The sequence below is a fragment of the Cicer arietinum genome, chromosome 6 (genome assembly GCF_000331145.2).
Source record: "Cicer arietinum cultivar CDC Frontier isolate Library 1 chromosome 6, Cicar.CDCFrontier_v2.0, whole genome shotgun sequence".
In the NCBI taxonomy this organism is placed as follows: Eukaryota; Viridiplantae; Streptophyta; class Magnoliopsida; order Fabales; family Fabaceae; genus Cicer; species Cicer arietinum.
In genome coordinates, this window is record NC_021165.2 from 69,402,543 (window position 1) to 69,408,893 (window position 6,351).

The following is a 6,351-nucleotide window of genomic DNA, read 5'->3' on the forward strand; positions in this document are numbered from 1 at the left end:
AATGCCGAGACAAATTTAGAATTTGCTATTCAAAACCACATTCCAAATATCAAATTGATAATGACAATTACTATTGGAGAGTGTGAGGGAGCCCAATAGTAAAAATGGAATGAACGTCGACGATACGTGAAAGATTTTGACCGATATATGAGTAAGCTCTCTTATATCTCTCACATTTTTTCCATTCTTTATTGATGTGAAGCTAATCATTTGCATTTGAATTTCAACAAGTGATATCAAAGCTATAATTCGGCTTGGTGGGGAAGCATGAGTGGATTCTGGTGTTGAATCAATTGGTAATAACATTACCGTTAGTAATAACGACAATACAACTATATGATGCATGAGACTCACACACTTGAGGGGGAAATTGTTTGATTCAAGTGTAAGTGATAAAGTTTCACGTCCACAAAAAATGTGGTAAATGTTTGAATAAAGGAATGATGACTCGTACACTTAAGCATTAAGGTTTTGGGTTGAAATGTGGTGTCAAAGTCTCTTGTGATCTTAGAGCATTAAATAACATGGAAATTCCAAAATCGAAGAAAAAATCACGACCATTATCTACAACTTTCTCTTCATTTATAATTCTAAGAGCATCTACGGCGGTGAACTCAATATGGGTTCTTTAGATGGGGTCCACTGTGCCACATCATCTTGAAGTAATTCACTCATTTTCTACTTCAACGGTGAACTCAACATGATTCCACGTCACCCTAAATCAAATCATTCATTTTTTATGGTTTAACTTTTAAAAAATCATATTATATTCCATTACTTTAATTTATACATTAATATTTAATTTTATTATAATTTAAAATATTAATTTAAATGGAAAAATAAATAAAAAAGTACGTTAATAAAAACTTTAATAAACTTCTGTAACAAAAATTGTGAAGAAAATGTATGAGTAACAAATTGTTTCTATTAATGAGCTAACAATCGTTATTAAAAGAGAAAAAAAAAAAACTAACGGTGGTATATTAACTAAAAAAAACTAATGGTTACAAAATTATTATTATTTAATAAATTAAAAAGAAGTTAACGGCTATAAATTAATAAAAAAAATTATAAATTTATTATTATTAATAAATTAATAAAAGGTAGCGGTTATAATTATATTATTATTAAATTGTGAAAGTAGATAAAAAAAAAACAAAAAAAAGTAACTGCTATAAAGCACCGTTCCTTCCTGACAGTACCGTGATGACACCTTGGCACAACTCCAACGGTGAACCCACAAAAAACTGGAAGTTAAGTAATTACACGCTGACGGACGAACTCATTTTCACTCCGGTTGTAGATGCTCTAAGCAATTTGAGACTTTTTCAAATCCTCAATTTCAATCAAACCTAATAATCTCCACCTAGATTAAAATTGACGAATCTTCAACTTTCATTATCTACACTGACAATCCTAATTCAAAAGAACCACCATACTCCACCATAAAAATTATACTTCACTTGAAGCCAAACCACTTCAAAAAAAATGTCTCCATGTCGAAACCATGCTGAAAAATATAGTGCAACCTCCATCTCCATGTAGGTTTTCTCAAGAAATTCTCTAGCAACCGACATAATTTAACCACACATCTTGCATCAATGACAACCAATGTTCATGTGTTAGCCAACACATTGTGTAATTCTGATTGTATCAACATAATATTGACTTGAATTTTCCACAAGACAAATATGATTCTTCCATCAAATTTCTTTATCCCAAACACCATAGCGGAACTTGACATATTGTAATTGTGCACCAAGTAGGATCTCAGGAAGAAAGGTGGGTCATAAAAGACCACTTAATAATTATGTCTTTCCTTAGCCAGAACTTTTCCTAAACAACACTTCTACAATATAACCTTTCTTTCCTAATGTGGGATATCAACAAAGTTGCAACAACATAACATACTAAGAGTTTTGTTTCTCTAAACCAAACCAAAAGCTATTGATACCACTTATTGAGGAGTTTGGAGAAGCGCGACAATAATAATACTTCTCTTATATATCAAATATTTCCTCAATTTTTAATCGATGTTAGATTAACCACTTACACTTGAACTCCAACAATCATATCATCTAACGAAAGTGACTAGTACGCAATATGTGAGTGTGTGTTGTAAATGTTAGAGTACAAATTCCATTTCTATTCATAAAAAATATTGTTAATGACGAGTTTTGTTTTACTTTTTCAAAACAACCTTAAAATAGCATGTTCATATTATGTAAAGTGAGATTTTTTAGATTATTTGAATAGTTTCTCCAGTTATATGCAAATGTTTATTGTTGAATGTTGATCAATTTTTCTTGTTTAAGATCCATGATCATTATGTGCTCTGGTCCTCATATAGTAATGTATGAATGAGATTGGATTTTCTCAACTATTTATATTAATTATGCATTCTTTTGGTGCAATGCTATGAATTTGCATTTTTTTTTCATGCAAATTATTGCTTGAAATGCTTTCTTCATCAAGTTACATTCAAACTAAGTTTTCTGTCTTTATTTTCAATTCAACTTATAAACAAAAGTTACCACCAAAAGAGATTTTTCACGGTGGTTTTTTAAAACATGGAATTATCTTTTTTTAGGTTAGACCTTTGAAGTGTGTCAAGTTGACACTTTTAATTCGTTTGAAAGCTACCATATATAAAAGTAATTTATCAATTAATATATATACAAAATGCTCATCATATTAAGTCATGGCTCTCGGACAATATCTTTATCGGTTAATACCTTTCTTTATTTTATTAATTTAAAATTCCATTATGGTCGATTCAGTTAATTCAATTTTTTTTAACTTTCGAAAAGCAATTTCAAAATAAATTTTAAAAAAGTAGTACAAGCATAATATTGAAAGATAAAAAAATAACCCTTTTAATAGTGTTTTTCTTAGTTAGTCTTTACTCTCTACTCGTTCAAGACAATGTTGTTCAGTTCAAACCAACAAGAAAAAACACAAAAGAGTTAGAAAACGAAAACCTTAAAACAAAAAACAAAAAAAATTGATAGAGAAAGGTAAAAACAATATTCAACGGAATCTAGGAGTTTAAGAAATATGATAATGACAAAGTTATAGAGCTATAAGAACGAGTGAGTTGAGAAATTCAGAAACAGATAAGAACTTACGAGAATGAGAGAGAAGACCAGAGAGGCTAGTGCAAAAAGGAACTTACGAGACTGAAAAAGAGGACCACAACAACTTCTGGTCAGAGGAGAGGAATTATGGTTGATTTGAAATATTTTTGTTTTTATAGAGAGGACCTGGTGACTTGGTTTGTGATGTTCAACCGTAGTTTGTACAACGTAACAACATCGGCAGGAACAACAATGTGTGGAACATAACAACATTCTATGGAAAACGTAACAACACCTGCAAAAAAACGTGTGTACAACGTTACAACATGTAATTTGATGAATCTGCACAACCTATGTTAAAAAAAAATTCATATTGCATTTAAAAAACTATAACGAAAAAAATAGAAAATGTAAACCCTAAAATAGAAAGCAGAAAAAAAAAATTAATAAAGAAAAAGAAAGAATGAGAATGAGAAAAATATAATCACAATAGTAATATAAAATTCAAGTAAAAATAGAGTAAAAGCATAATATTGAAAGATAATATTAACAATCTTTTAATATCCTTTGTTAATCTTTACCCTCTACTCGATCAAACCAATGTTGTACAGTTCAGACTAACAAGAAAAACCACAAAAGAGTTAGAAAATGAAAACCATAAAACAAAAGAAAAAAAAAATTGATAGTAATAAATAAAAACAAGCTTCAACAAAAGTTGTGAGTTTGAGAAAGATGATAATGACAGAGTTGTAGAACTCTAAGAACGGGAGAGTTGAGAAATTAAGTAAGAGATACGAACTTAGTGAGATAGAGGACCACATCAGTTATTGTTCAGATGAACTTACAAGAGTGATAGACAAGACCACGACCGCTACTACTCAAAGGAGAGGAATTATGGTTTATTTGAATTTTGTTTTTGTTTTTATACATATTGTTTCTTAAGTAGATTGAACTGGACTCTTAATGAGTTTTCCGACTCGGTCGAGTTTAGGTGCTGACTATTATTATTTACAAATCTGAATCGACCCACCTACACCCATTTGTACCCATAATCCAACTAGATGACCTAGTTTGTGATAAGAATAAGAAGAAGAAGTCTTTACTCTTTCCAACTAATGTTGTTCAATTCAGACTAAAAAAGAAAAAACACAAAAGAGTTAGAAAACGAAAACCTTAAAACAAAAAACAAACAAAAAATGATAACGAAAAGAAAAAACAAGATTCAGAAGTTCGGAATTTGAGAAAGATGACAATGACAAGGTTGTAGAACTTTGAGAATAAAAGAGTTGAGAAATTGAGAAAGAGATAAGAATTTACTACAAAAGTGAGAGAGTGACAAGGAAGACCATCGTAATTACTTTTCAGAGGAGATCAATTAGGGTTGATTTGATATATTTTTTTTTTTTTTTGCTTTTATACTTAAAGTTTCTTAAGTAGATTGAATTGGACTCTTAATGTGGTTTCTAACTTGGTTGGGTTCGGGTACCAACTTTTGTTATTTACAAATCCGAATCGGCCCACCTGCACCCACATGTACTCGTATTCCAATCCGATGACCTGGTTTGTGATGTTCGACCCTAGTTTGTACAACGTAACAACATCGAAGATATTACGGTCAGTTACTTTTACCGCTAAATTGCTTTTGTTCTTTTATTAATTTCAAATTCCATTACGGTCAATTCATTAGATTCAAATTTTTTTGACTTTCGAAAAAAAAAAATTCAAAATAAATTTCAATCACGAAGAGATTATTATGCTTACACTTGCTTCTCTGACGTCATTCATATACATAGAAACATGTGATAGTGCAAATGTCATTTTTCATATTTATAAAAATACATTTGTCACTTTCATTCACACTCATTCAAATAATCAAGTTATCAAATTTTTCATTTCAATGCTTAAGAGCTTATTTAATACCATAAGTAGATTTATCTAAGTTTACATATCTTGTTTTCTTGAACATGAATCACAAAACTTTCACGTTGTTCCATATAGATTTCTTCTTACAAGTCACCATTTAAAAAAAAATGGTTTTGACATTCATTTGGTGTATCTAAGTTATGAACAACCTATAATGAGACGAGTACCCCAATGGATGTAGTTCTAGTGACCAGTGAAAAAGTGTCGAAGAAATCCATATTTTCTCATTGTCTAAAACATTTGGCTACAAGGCGAGTCTTGTATTAATCAAAAACTCCATCAGGTTTTAGTTTCTTTTTCAATTCTCATTAACAACCTATTGGTTTGCAACTAGTAAGCAATTCTACTAAATGTTAAATCTTGTTAGACTCTACAGAATCTATCCCATCTTTTATAGCTTATTGCCATAAGTTTGAATTCAAAGATGACAAAACTTCTTGAAGATTTGCATGATCTTTTTCAAAGGTATAGACCGTATAATCAATTTTGTAATCTTTAGCAACTATGACTCTCTTACTTATTTGAGGTTCTATTTCGTCTTGTTTGTTGATTTCAATGCTCTTCGTCACATGAGCGTAACTTGGTTCGTTGCCTCCACTATTTCTCGATTTGAAAATGAATTTATTTTCATATAAGTCAATATCCTTTGCATTTAGGTCATAATACCTATATGTTTTGCTCTTTACTGTACATCCAATTAATACACATTCATATGTTCTACTGGCGAGTTTAAATCACTTGAGATCAGAAATTCTGATATAAGTTAGACAACCCCAAGTTCGGTTGTCTTTTCTTCAAAATCTCATAACGAGATGTTTTAGTTTTTAGATCTATGAACTATATTGTGAACTAGGTCGCTTTCTTTAAGATATTTTGCGAAACTGCTCAAATTGTGCAAGACACACTTTCAACTATCCACCCCGAACTCCTTAGGATAAAACAACCCAGATGTATTGGAGTTCAATGAAGAAAATCATTCATGAAATACACCCTCAATATGGCAAGTTAAAGCCACCTATAACATGATTATGAACACTAATAACTACGCCATAAAAAACCACGATATTAGAACCACTCAAATAATAGAAAGACAACGAGAAAAGAGAAAGTTAGGAATTGCATCAACTTTGGTTATTATTATTATTAGGCTAAATATCACATGTGGTCCCTTAACTTAATTTTAGTTAACGTTTTAGTCCTTTATCTTTTTTTTTCTCCCCATTTAACTTAATTCCGCAGATGTAATTTAGCTTTATTATTATTATTATTATTATTATTATTATTATTATTATTATTATTATTATTATTATTATTATTATTATTATTATTATTATTATTATTATTATTATTA